Source organism: Brachycentrus maculatus, unplaced genomic scaffold (assembly GCF_059751285.1).
Source record: "Brachycentrus maculatus isolate JH-2025_06_01 unplaced genomic scaffold, ASM5975128v1 h1tg000364l, whole genome shotgun sequence".
Lineage (NCBI taxonomy): Eukaryota > Metazoa > Arthropoda > Insecta > Trichoptera > Brachycentridae > Brachycentrus > Brachycentrus maculatus.
Window position 1 is genome coordinate 85,728 of NW_028281113.1, and position 14,069 is coordinate 99,796.

Sequence of the window (14,069 nt, forward strand, 5' to 3'; positions counted from 1 at the left end):
AAAAAAAATTCATTTTCATTAGAACACCTCACTAATCTGTCTTTATTTTGAATTTGTGTAAATGGAAAACAAAAATAATTTTTCAAATTATGTTTTTTAGCATTTCATAAGTATTAATTGGAAGTAACATGTAAAAATTAATATTTCATAATGCATTATTCCTTTTTTTATATGTTCATCCTTATTTAGATAAGTACTTTTCGAACCAAAAATATACTTAAAAAGAAAAAAAAAACACATTATTTTATCATAAAAGATACACATAATGTAATACATAAATACAATTTTTTGACATTTCATCAAAGATGAAGAAGAATATGGAAGTCTGGGCATTTACGGGGCTGACGACCGTCATAGGCTGGTTTAAGTGATCACTTCACACACGCGTAACATTCACCAATTCTACTTATTATTTACAACCACACTACTCAAATTCTTGGAAGTTCTATATATATGAACCAATTTAGAAACCTTGTTGTTGAATCACTAGAACTTCACTAGAGACATAATATGAAAATAATTCCTGTAATTGGAGATAATCTAGATTTTGTGAACAAGTTTTTGGTCACACTCAAAATGTTGTACATAAATATAACATAAATACGGCAGTTAACAAACAAAAAATATCTAAAAAAACTTTATATAGTAACGGCAATATAGTGGTTTCTAAATAAACTGGCTTAAGTCTACAAAACTCATAATCCAATCATAAAAAAACTTGAAAAATGTAACGAAAACGCGTGAGTATAAGTGGTCATTAAAAAGTGTTAATTCACAGTTTCACAATTTTGTTTTAAATACCAGTTATTTCTGGCATGTATCCTCGAGTATATCTCAATTTTTGATGCTTTGCAAAAAAGTTCAAATTCCAAAGATAGAAAATGGATACATAAATATAGCCTCGTTCGTCCAACTGTACATGTTAAGTAGATACTTAAATATTCACCTAACGTCATACGAAATGTGGCCATAATTCAAAAATTTCCCGACGAATTTCGCCATACGTTTAAGGGGATTTACTGAAAAGTTTTCAGGGCGGATTCGTCATGTAAAATAGTCCTTTTCTATAATAAATGTAATTCTCGGGTCGTAAATCCGAGACGCTTCATAACTTTCAGTAAAGGTGTGAAAAAAGACACTGAAAACTTAAACTAAGACATTTAACGGACCCTTGCAGAAGTTTTCAGGCCTCCTGAAAAGGTTGTAATTATGAGTCGAGATATTTTAGAGCTTTCAGTTCCCCCAAAGCTAATGAATACTTAGCAACAGTATAAATACGAGACCCTGATTGGTTAAGGTGATTTTACGCAAAAGGACTTTAATTTCTTTAACCCTTTCAATACCTTAAATATTAGAAGTATTAATATAAGGGAAAATAATAATTTTTCTTCTTCTTTCTTCTTCAGCCCTCTGTCTTTCATTGCTGGATATAGGCTTCTTCTGTATCATTGGTTGCTGCTTGCAAACAGTTTTTACCCCCCACAGTAGTTAAGTGATCACTTTACACACGTGTAACATTTACCAATTCTACCCATGATTGATAACCACACTACTCCAATTCTTGGAAGTTCTTTATATATAATCTAATTTAGAAACATTGTGCTTGAATCACTAGAACTTCACTAGAGACATCTATTGTGATATGAAAGAAGCTTTTTATTAAGTAGAAACTCTTTCAATTGTTTGTGAAGTCCGAATCCTGGATTATAATGACATACATGAGAAACACCGGAAAATATCATTATCATTTTTTAGCTTATGCTAATTTTACCGGTACATGCTATCATACTAAGTTTTTTTTGTAAGGTCAAGGGGTCTTGCATACCTTATGTCACTGCGACCATGTTAGGTCTATTATGACCCTCTGTATCACAGCTCACTCCCAAGACCTACGTGAGTCATGTAACTCACGACCTGTCTTGGTGGTAGGAGTTTCACCTTCTCGGAGTCCAGTAGAGGTCCTCCAAAGATGTGATTTTGTTTGCGAGCGAGTGCGTCACAATCATAGAGAATGGAGATTGGTTAATGATTGGAGATTGGAGAGTGGAGAAATTATTCAATATCATATTTATTTGAATACGCGTTACTCAACACGAAAGTCGATTATTTCACAGGTTTTTGTGTCGATGAAAACTATCACCATAGAAAAGGCTAAAAAGTTTATCTGGCAAATTCACCCTACCCGTCTCGAAGGGGTTGGGGCGCGTAATATTATGAAGTTCCGCGGAAAGTTGTTGCTCCGTGCTTTGATTTTAATCAGTGATTAAGGCCGGTTTCATTTCCTTTTGCCTTTGAGGTTTTTCGGAGTTGGCCGATAATAAATTATCGGACCGTCGAGGTAGAGTAGCCGAATAACGTCTGGAGGCGGTGGTATGAGGAGATTTATCGCGGTGAGCACATTCTATCCATACTAATAGTCTGTAATCACCTTTTTAGCAAACTAAATTAATTTACAGCATTTCGAGTGTGTCCAAACACTTGTTTACAAAATCTCCATTTACAGGAGATAATTTCATATTATTTTTTGACACCTCATCATATATGAAGAAAAATATGCAAGTATAAAGATTTTCTGCTCAGTAAAAAAACTTCTTTATATCTCACTAATAGATGTCGCTAGTGGAGTTCTAATGATTCAAGAACAACGTTTCGGAATTGGTTCATGTATTATATATAGAACATCCAAGAATTTGAGTATTGTGGTTGTCAATAATGGGTAGAATTGGTGAATGTTACACGTGTCTAAAGTGATCACTTAAACCTGCGTATGACGGTTGTCAGCCCCGTAAATGCCCAGACTTCCATATTCTTTTTCATCTTTGATGAGATGTCAAAAAATAACTCGAAATTATTAAAAAAAAAATTGTGAAATATGACAAGGTTCTAAAGTTTTATATATATACATATATATATATATATATATATATATATATATATATATATATATATATATATATATATATATATATATATATATATATATATGTATATATATATATAAATAATTATGGTAAAACCAACACTAAAGTTTCTAGATGTGCCCTGGTGTAGGCAGTGAAAAGGATATGTAGATAGTTTCGGTTAGTCAGCTAGATCCGATTCCGACCCGACATTAGCCAGTACATAGACGTCTTCACAACCCCGACCAGCACAGCAGACAGACACGGAACTAATTAGCTTGAAAAAATCGAATCTTAAAACCGAATTATGACTTATTTTATGTTTACTATTAGTCGTTATCAAATTCGATCGGCCATGTCTAGTTACCACCCGCCAACATGTTCCCGGAGTCGGTTCGCGCAGCTCAGTGAGCGTGTTTCACTTTTCAGGCTTCAAGTCTCAGTTTCAGGGAGTAAAATTTGAAAAGTTTAAATGACATTCACCATTCACACAACTGTGGGCTGAGAGACCGTGAAACTTCTCGGAGGCTTTGATGCACTTCCGTGCAGGTGCTTTTAATGCAATTATACGTATGGGTGACTTCCGGAAAGTAATTAAACTTTATGAATTATTTCTCGGCTATGAAGCCAATTCCGCATGGAAAATATTACTTTAATTTCACGTATTTTCAACCTAAAAATCGATGTGGTTTCAAAGAACTACTAATTAATCTTCAATAACCTTTAACCTTTCAATCTTTTTAACCTGACATTTGAATAATATGATATATCGTAGTCATACAGGAGAAAGTGACCATGTGTATTTTTTACAAAAACGTGATCATTGACTATTTGATATCTTATAAGTTTAATATTGCCCTGAAAAACATAACCAAAGGATTTTAAACTTAGAAGTATAATATATTGACTTGGTAAAAATGACTAACTGCATTGATGTTTATTTTGTTGCCAAGCAAAAGTGACTTAAATGGCCCTCCTGAACACTTTGCGTTTTGTTAGTTTGTCACTTTCTCCTGTACGACTACGATATACATAAAATTGAAAACATTTGAGTGCTGTGGTTGTCACGGGTAGAATGGTGAACGTAACACGTATATAAAGTAATCACTTAAACAAACATGACAGGACATAAGCTCAGTAAATACCCTGGCTTTTTTACACTTATTCATCTTTGTTGAGATAACAAAATGTAAATAAATTAAATGTTTTTTTTTTTCTAATTTCTACTCACACAAATTAGTAAATTCCATTAAAAAAAACTTGTATGTTTTCCAAAATGAATACACGAGTATGAGCCCCTAGAGGTATTACTGAAGATGCAAAAAAGCAGTGGCGAGCTGTGAATTCATTTACATAATTTAGAGTTTTTTTAAACAGCTTTATCTCCCATTTGGAGTTTAGTCAACTAAATGTTTTTAACGTTTTACAAAATCGACTGACAAGTAAATTCAGTTCAGCACGCTCGGGTACAGCTCTGGAGGTCCCGGGTTCGATTCCCAGGGGGGAGTCAAATAAATATAAGTGATTTTTTCACTGTAATATTTCAAAATTACCCAGGACTGGCACCTGAAGCGGAGGGCTGATCGCCTTTCCTTCATGTGTAAATGATCATGATAACACTGCGTTTATATGATGCAGTGCCCTATGCTCAATCGGGTGCGGATAAGGGTTTAAAGGTTAAATCCGTTATACTTAAAATGCGTTAAAAAATATATAAAACTGTTGTCTCTGATTATAAAAAGGATCTTAAGAAATTGATGTTTATAAAACCTTTGTTTAAAAATAATATTTATATAAAACTACTGGCGATGACGTCATAATCATTTTGAACAAACCATGTTACTAACTGTACCCGACGGATTCTCTAGTTCTTTGAACACGTTGTGCGTGGCAACGAGGATAGCCTGGAACGACTAGTTGTGATCGGTAGCCTGGAGGGAAAGAGAGGGAGAGGAAGATCCCCACACGATAGACCGATCAAATTAAGGCAGCAGCAGGCACCTCAGTGGTTGAAGCGCTACAAGAGATAACTGGAGAAGAGTCGTTGCTTCTGCAAGGGTCACAACCCTCAGCAATGAGGAATAAGACGGAGAAGATGTTACTAACATTGGGTTGCGGATAACGCTTTGAAGAAGAAGTTCTTATAACTACGTAGCGTCCTGGTACGGGCGAATCAACGCTCGCCCCTGTCTGGCGAGATATGTAGGCCACGGAGAGAGATGTACGGCAGTAGATCCGGGCAGAAGAAATTGGAAGGATGGTTAGTTGGTTGGTTTCGCATGAGATTCACCAGAGGTGCTCCGAAGTTTGACTGAAAGTTTTAATTAAGTTCCCGAAGTAGACAAACAATGCTGGGCAGCGTGTGGGGGTGGGCGAGGAGTGTAGAAAGCTAGGGGTGAAGTGGGGAATGCTTATCCAAAGCTATGCATTAATCGATATTTAAATTGTTCTTTATAATGCTAATGCCATTAAACTAGAGTCATGTTTCGCGTAACGAACTTAATTCGTTCCAGGAGCAAGTTCGTTATGTGCAACGCATTTTCCCATAAAAATTATTTGAACCCTTATCCGCACACCAATGGTGCATAGGGCACTGCATTATATAAACGCAGTGTTATCTTGATCGTTAACACACGAAGGAAAGGTGATCAGCCCTCCACTTCAGGTACACTATGGAGGTGGACAAAAAAATGACACAAATGTATTATAATGAGTTTGGTTGGTAATAGAAGCAGATTGTATTGAAAATATTTTTTTTTAAATATTTTAGTCCAAATACTTGTTCACAAATCTGGATTCTCTCCAATAAGGAGTTCGCATATTAATTTTCGACATATTCTTCTTCAACTATATTGATAGTGTTTTGAATGAGTTTTAAATACTGAGTTCTATTAGTTGTGTAAAAATATTACAAAATATCTATTTTTAAATAACTTACTAACTAACCATCACGCCGCTTCCCCGCAGGGGTAGGCAGAGAGAATAGAGCGCCACACCACTCTGTCCTTGCAAACATTCTTCGCCTCTTCCACGTTCATGCATTACCTCATACACTTTCAAGTATTTGGCATACCTGATCGTGCCATGTTTTTCTCGGTTTTACTCTGCTTCTTTTCCCACTAACATTCACCTCATAAATTTGTTTTACCGTTCTTTCTTCACTCATTCGTTCTACATGTCCAAACCATCTCAACACACCTTATATCTATTTTTAATTTGATAATTATGAGTGATAATAATAATAATGAATGTATTTGGAAATGGAAGCATAGAAAGACTGAGTGCAAAACTTGGCATGATCAAGTATTTTAAGTACTTGAAAGTGGTCGAGGTCAGGAGTCAGAATAATTGGCGGGTATGTATCAGGAGATGCACGAGTGTGGAAGAGGGGAAGTTTGTTTTTCAAAGACAGATTGCTGTGGCGTTCGAGCTTCGTTGTATTGGACGCACAGAAAGTTCGTTGTCCGCAGCGTTCGTTGCTCGAGGCATCACTGTAATGTTATTATATTCAAACCTATGGGATCAACTCTGATGTAGGTACTCGAAACTCATTAAAGTGCAGTCAGACTCATAATGAATTAATGATTCCCACTTTTGTTCAAACGAATAACTAACTAGTTGACCATCACGCCGCTTCTCTGCAGGTGTAGGCAGAGAGAATAGAACCCCATATAATTCTGTCTCCAATATTCATTCATCTCATCATGCATTTTCAAAACTTTTATCCTCACTCGATGGTGCATAGGGAACTGCATCATATAAACGGTGTCTTAACTTGATCGCATACACATTAAGGAAAGGTGATCAGCCTTCAGCTTCAGGTGTAAGTCCAGGGTAATATTGAATAAATTTTAGAGTTAAAAAAATCACTTATATTTATTTGACCTGCAGTGCGGTAGACGAGCGCGCTGACCACTACGGAGGCGAAGACATTTCTCACTATTTCTAACTACTGGGGGAAGAGCATTTTACGCCATCGGTCCCACAACAGCAAAGGCACGTTCGTCGAATTAAGTGCGAGCTAGTTAGATAAATTTACCCATCGTAATTGTTGTAGCCAATCGAAGTATGATACATCTATCAACCAATTCGTATGCAATACTTATTTCTGGTTGAGATACCCATAATATTAAAAGTATTATTTAGGTCTCATTACAATATAGGGACCGCCTCCGTGGTGTAATAGTCAGCACGCTCGGCTACCGTTCTCGGCCCCGGATTCGATTCCCAAGGGGGCTCAAATAAATTTAAGTATTTTTTCTTTTAATATTTATTTATTATTACCCTGGACTGGTACTTGAAGCGGAGGGCAGATCACCTTTCCTTGGTGTGTTAACGATCAAGATAACACTGCGTTTATATAATGCAGTGCCCTATGCACCATCGAGGTGCGGACAAGGGTTTGAATGAAATGAATGAGACAATATAGTCCTTTTTTTCTACTTCGAAAACCCGTTAATAAGTTTGAGTTCAGAGGGCTAATTATTAGAACTTTCAAGTCGTAATACAATGACAACCCTTATACATTTGACCATTAGGGGCGAGAAATCTTAACAAATTGCCGGCAATTTCAAATTATTTATTACCATATTTCTAAGCTCCCAGAAAGCTCTCCTTCCCAAAAAGATTTACTAATATCATTAGTTTGTGTTACATCAATAATGATTGTAATTATTTTTATGGGAAAGGTTTTTTTATTCACATTTTTTAATGAAATTATTTTTTTATTTTTTTATTAGGGTTAACAAAAGCAACATATGTAAAAGAAAACATCAAAAGATATAAATTAAACAAACCAATTTTATCATTTTTTGACATTTCATCAAAGATGAAGAAGAATATGAAAGTCTGGGCATTTAACTCCTGTAATTGGAGATAATCCAGATTTTGTGAACAAGTATTTGGACACACTCAAAATGTTATAAGCCAATTATAGTTAACCACAGAAACATAAAACTTAGTACAAAATATTTAGTGTAGATCTAGCAAATAAACACGTATTTATGAGAGAAAATGTGTGTAAGAGGATGCGTGTGTGTGTGTGTGTGTGTGTGATGTTGATTCCAGTAGGAGCATACATACAATGCAGATAAGCATAGTTTTTAAAGATCCTAAGAGGACAATATGCTCACCATTCGACTCTTCAACACAGATTTTCCGTAATTGAAAATGTCAACTTGGCTAAAACATGAGTTGTACTCACTAGCCATACGAAACATAGGTGAACTCCGCGCTTAATTAGTTCGAAGGACAGGTACCATTACAAACAATATTTTCACTGTGTCATAAAGAATCGTATACGGATAAAGTGAAGTTTCTTATATATTCACTTAACTTACAATTTTCAACTATATATGGCAATATTGAGGTATATATTTAAGTTTATATTATTAAATGTAAAGTGTTAGTATCAATAACAAAAGAATTTTTTTAAAGGACTGAATTTTTTTTACATCCAGTAAAAAAATTGAGTAGGTTGTTTCACCATTTAAACTCATCGTTCACGCCTTTAAACAACGTCATATATCAAAAATCGTCAATTTTCAGTTGTGCATATTTTTGGAATGCCCCAGAATAAACTATATCCCAGAAAAAGCAGCATATTTTTAACTCAATATTTACCCGCTACAGGGCAGAAAGTGTTGTTTGTGCATTTTGAGTAATGGTATTGTTCAATTATTTTTTTCAAATATACTTTCTAAATCATTTTCAAATGGAGAAAAAACCTTCAGGTTTTACCTAAAAAGTTCTGTTGCGCAGTAAAAAGTTCAATAAGTGGCTTGATATTTATTTTTAATACATTTTATTTTATTCCTAAACTTAAAAAACGATCTTTGATATATAATATGACGTTGTTGAAAGGAGTGAGCGTAATGATATATAATTTTTCACCAGTTAAAAAATGAAGCTTTTTTTTAATATCATGAATCAGCTAATGACGTTGTAAAAACATTGACGTTGTAAAAAGACCCCGAAATACTTCGGTTAACCCTTGTTATCCGATAACAATGGATTTTTGGGCCCATGTAAAACATGTTCCGCCCCTGGCGCGCAAGGAAACTTCCCCTACCGCGAACAGAGGCGGACCGGCCATTCCCAAAAACATTTATACGATATGTTACCCAAAAGTTCAACTAGTTATATGTTTAATTTATATTAACACATTGGTTATGGCGAAGTTGTAAGTTATTTATTTAAAATAAAAAAAAACAGATCTAAGTACCTTCTTCTTTTAAACGTATAACTCATATAGTACAACTTTTTTCATTTTCATATTTTTGATTTTTTTTTATTTTCTGTTGAAATCAAATATTTGTAGCTTATATTAGCACTTAAAATCATATTTTATTTCTGATAATATCTATTGTATTCTTTCTTGTCAGTACCTTTTATTATAACCTAAAATATAATGGATACCCACACACAGGCAATGCCTTTGTATTTTTTTATATTTATATTTTACATATTTTGTACTTTCAATTATAATACATTGTGAAATGTAAAAGAATTTAAAATGAAGTAGAAACAAATGTTACCGCAATTATAAGGTTTTTTTCTTATTATTTTGTTTTTGTAAAATAATACAATCAGGCTCTAGCGTACATCCAAATAAAAGGTTCTCCACTAAATTAAAGCTTTCCCAATCCAACCATAGCTCTGATGAATCCCAATCCAATAATGAACTCTGTTGTACAGTGTACTATATTGAACAAGTGTACACTGTACAACTGTTCAGAGTCATGAGATGAATGATATATGTAGGAGTTCAAAAAAAATTAGCAGTGTGGTTGAATGGTAAATGTTATAGGTGTGTAAAGTAATCACTTCACCGGCCTATGAGAGATCATAAGCCCTGTCATGTAAATATCCAGACTTCCATTTTCTTCTTTATCTTTGTTGAGATATCAAAAAAATGTACTTTCATTTTTATTTACGTACATAAATCAATAAACATTTGATTGTAAAGGAGTATAGGTTCATGCCATAATAAAATAGGTTCAAATGTCTGACAACTTCTTATTACTTTAAAGCTTCCATATTTCAACGATGTAAAATTGTTTTATCCAATTTAATTTGAAGGTCTATTCCCGCGAATTTGGCGCATCCGATTGGCTTTATTTGGGAATACGAATTTTCAAACGAAAATGATCAAATAATATTCATAGAGGATATTTCAAAGGAATTCAATGGGACCGCAGACAAAAGATTTGTAAATGATCGGTGTATTTCTATGACATGTAGTAAAAATACCGAACGACTCCGAAAACAATGCGGTGCATCTGTTTTTGATTTTACTGTTGTTTTTTTTTAATGGCTGACACCACCATTCACAACTGACCAGGTATTTCAATAGAAAATATGAGTTAAGTAGGTACCATTTTTTTTGTTAACATCAGTCACTAAAAAGATAATGTGATTCATTATTTACACGACTTTGGAAAATTAATTATGCTATTAAGAATAAAACCAAAGGATATTTAAAAAAACTTACTTCATATAAAGAAACTTTTTACATGTATATAAATTGAAGAAATTTCCCAAAAAAACAATTTATAATTCGAGTAATCGGGGTGTACGTGTACATATGAGAAGATGCATTAATATGGAAAAGGCAAAAATTCTGTGCAAAGACAGATTGGTGTGGCGTTCTATTTTTTCTGCCTACCCCCAAGCGGAGTGATGATTAGTTTTTTTAGTTAGTTTAAAAAAATCTTAAAGAAAATTTAAGGCAAATTGTTTGGAGAAAAAGATAATGATTTAAATAAAGTACTTGGCAGCATGAATCGGAAAGTAAACCTTAAATGACCTAATAAAGAAACTTACAATTACTAAAAGAATCATAATTTGAGATCTGGTCATACCAAAAGTCAGTGTCACCGGAGGAATTTATCTATGGATTTGATTTATTGTATCAGGGCTAAGGACAGATGCATGCGGCGTTCAATCCTCCCAGCTCACCCCGCAGAAAACGATTTGATGGTAATCGTAGCTTGCGTCAGCAATCGATGAATTAGTAAGACCATGCGGATGAGTTTGTGAAATAATGCGAGCGCTTTAAATAATTAATAATAGCTGAAATCTGTCATTCAAAGTAATTTGGTCGCAATTGTCACCAAATTGCCAGCCGGCCATGTTTAATTGTGAAAATGACAGCGCGGGAAAACGCATTCAGCGATTGGCAACACTGCCGCAGGAACAATGCGCCCGTAAGCTAGAATAATGCCTGTCCGAGACTAATATCAAAGCGCCCAACGAATAAAGCCGTATCTATTGAAAACACGGAAATTAGTACTAATCGATCCTATTAAAAAACAAGTATTGCATTTAAAACTTATAAAAATAAACAATCAATAGTCTAAATGCAATATATGTATATTTAAAATAAAATAAGTCCGCCTCCATAGCGTAATGGTCAGCAAGCTCGGATACTATTCTGGAGGTCCTGGATTCGATTCCCAGGGGGGGTCAAATAAATATAAGTGATTCTCCACTCAAATATTTATTTAATATTACCCTGGACTGGTGCCTGAAGCGGAGGGGTGATCACTATCAAGATAACACTGTATTAATATGGTGCAGTGCCCTATGCACCATCATATGCAGATAAGGGTTTGAAGATAAGATGCGTTATGCTTAAAATGCTTAAAAAATAATATGTAAAAAACGTTGTCTCTGATTTAAAAAACACCTATAGAACTTGATGTTTACAAAACCTGCGATTAAAAAAAATGTTTTTATATGAAACTACTGGCGATGACGTCATGATCATTTTGAATAAACAAATTTTCTAACAAGCCAGGGGTAGGTAGAGAGAATAGAGTGCCACACCAATCCGTATTTACAAACAATTTTCGATTCTTCCCCATTCATGCATCTCCTCATTATTCCGACTCCTGATCTAATCAGATTCAAGTATTTGAAATACTTGATTATACCAAGTTTCCCTCGGTCTTCTTCTCATTATTAAAATTATTATCTATTTCAATAAATAAATTAAAAATGCATGTTTTGTAATATATTCATATCTGTAACTAGCAGAACTCATATTTTTTAAATTCGAAACGACTATCATTATTTTACACATGTTTCGATTTTTTTTGTACAATTTTTGCAATAAAAAAATCTGTTAAGTTTCTGCACATCCGACGTTATCCGTCGTGCGTGTAATATGAATTTATTTATGCTGAATTTAGACTCAAACGTGTGTACATTCCCATTGTTTCAGGGAATCCGATACCACTGATGAAACACTGCAATTATTTGATTATTAGTTTACAAATCGGCTGACTTTTTCCCAAAATTAATCAGCGTTATTACAGGGTTATCATATTTTTAAAAAATTGGCTCGGAGGTAGGTACTTACGCTACAACAGACTTATATTAAAAATAGGTACCTATTAAAAAGAATTTGAGAAACTTTTTGCTTCTATGAATTTTCACTCATGAATTACATAAAATAATAATTACTTCAAACATGAAGAATAAATCACCTCCCAAGTAGAAATAGGCTTTAAAACTTGGAGTTTAATAAGGCCTATAATAAGCGGTGTTACATAATCCGTAGCTAGGTTTCAGAATCATCTTGACGTTAGGCAATTTTTTTAATGAAACAGACTTTCGGTAATTCGACATTTATTGGACAAAAATTTAATCACGAGTTCAAATAAATATGCTTATCTTCTTCTGGCATAAATGGTGCATAGGGCACTGCATCGGTTCAACGCAGTTTATACTCGATGAAGCCTGTTCTGTACTCCAAATTCATGTATGGTATAAAGGAGTGGAATATATTTCATGGGATACAGATGACACAAATGAAGGAAGTCAGGGTAAAGAATATAACTGCTTTGCAATAGGAAAGGTAATTGGGAAAAAATGGCAGTTAGGAAAAGGATTATAGCGATTACGGGCTCGGACACTCGGAGCTGCATACTTGAACGACCATTTACAAGCCAAGCTACAGCAGAGATAAACCAGGCATGAAAATTCCGAAATATATGTTTTACATCTCAATATAGATGAAGAAGAATATAGAAGCTTGGGTATTTACAGGGTTGACGACCGTCATAGGTTGGTTTAAGTGATCACTTCACACACGTGTAACATTCACCATTCTAGTTTGACAACCACAATACTCAAAATTTGGTCATACTCAATCTCATGACGTTCCATGATTGAGTTCATAACAGCCGCCTATGGTTGGATTTAGACAGCTTTTATTTAGTAGAGATCATTATTTGTATGCAAGATCCGAATCCGAATTATTTTACATACTGGGAAACGCCTAAAAACTTGATTTAAAATTTGTTAACAACTTATACTTTGACCAGTTATGTTATTTACAACATCGTGTCCAAATCTTTGTTCTGAAATCTGTTTTTTTTCAGTTATTAACATTTTTGACACTCAGACTTCTATATTTTTCTTCATCTATGTTGAGATGTTAAATATGTTTTCTTTTAAACATGTTCAATGGGGCATATAGCAATGCATCAGAAAATGCAGCTTTATCCTGATCAAAATTATATATAAGCAAGGTCCGATAGTTAAATTCCTTATATTTTCTGGACCATTCGGATAGCATTCATCTGAGTTAATATATTTTATGTCAGGATGTCAATATGCCGTTAGTATTCATTACTTGTCCGCCTCCGTAGTGTAATGGTCAGCACGCTCAGCAACCGTTCTGGAGGTACTGAGTTCGATTCCCAGGGGGGATCAAATAAATATAAGTGATTCTTTCACTCTAATATTTATTTAATATTACCCTGGACTGGTACCTGAAGCGGAGGGGTTGATCACCTTTCCTTCGTGTGTTAACGATCAAGATAACACCGCGTTTATATGATGAAGTGCCCTATGCACCATTAGGGTGCGGATAAGGGTTCGAATAATGTTTATGGGAAAATGCGTTTCACATAACAAACTTCTCCTGGAACGAATTAAGCTCGTTGCGCGAAACATGACTCTAGTTTGATGGTAATGGTGCACTCTAGTAATAAAATATTACTAACGTTTTAGGTTATAAGTTTGTATTATTTCACTTATGGTTCCAACCCTAATGTTTGGAAGTGAAGCATGTAGTAGGCAAAACAAGTCGAAATTCGATCTCTGAAAGCGGCAAAACGATGTATGATAAATGTTCGAATGGTGATATAAGGATAGATT